Source organism: Austrofundulus limnaeus, unplaced genomic scaffold, assembly GCF_001266775.1.
Source record: "Austrofundulus limnaeus strain Quisiro unplaced genomic scaffold, Austrofundulus_limnaeus-1.0 Scaffold142, whole genome shotgun sequence".
NCBI classification, from domain to species: Eukaryota; Metazoa; Chordata; class Actinopteri; order Cyprinodontiformes; family Rivulidae; genus Austrofundulus; species Austrofundulus limnaeus.
In genome coordinates this window covers 839,575-840,238 of record NW_013952544.1, presented here as the reverse complement: position 1 = coordinate 840,238, position 664 = coordinate 839,575, and positions in this window count along the sequence as shown.

The window sequence follows — 664 nt, the reverse complement described above, 5'->3', positions numbered from 1 at the left end:
TCTCTCTCTCTCTCTCTCTCTCTCTCTCTCTCTCTCTCTCTCTCTCTCCCTCTCTCTCTCTCTCTCCCTCCTAAAACCGCCGCAGAACTCCGCCGACCGTCCGCCACCAGGTGACCGCGCCGGAGCGGAATCATCCATCAGCGCCCGCCGCCGTCCTTCATCCCTCCGCTCCTCGGGACTCCAGGCGACAGGAGCTGCAGCATCCTCCCCCCCTCACCCAGCACCCCTCTCCCACCGCCACCACCACCCCCCTGCTGGATCCTCTCATCCGGTTCGGGACGTTCTCCGCTCCGCGCACACGCAGATTAACGGGGGATTCTGCCTCCCCGCCCGCGCACTGATGCTGATGTCCTTGAGCTCGGCCTGCACGGTGAGTCGGTGAGTCCGCGCGTGCCCGCGTGCGTGACTCTTATTTACCCCCACGGGCTCCGTGTTTTTATTTTAATAGAGAATCTGGTTRCTGGAGGTTGATTTTTATTTTTATTTATTTTATTTATTTTTATTATTGCGGGACTTGCAGAGAATGTGCACGGCCTCGTGCTCCCATCGCAGGCCCGAGAAGTGTCCACACAGCGCACGTTATGACATGAGGAAGAGTGTGCGCGTGTGTGTCCCGTGTCAGTGGACGAGCGGCTGCCAGCGATAGTCACCGAGAAGCACGCGC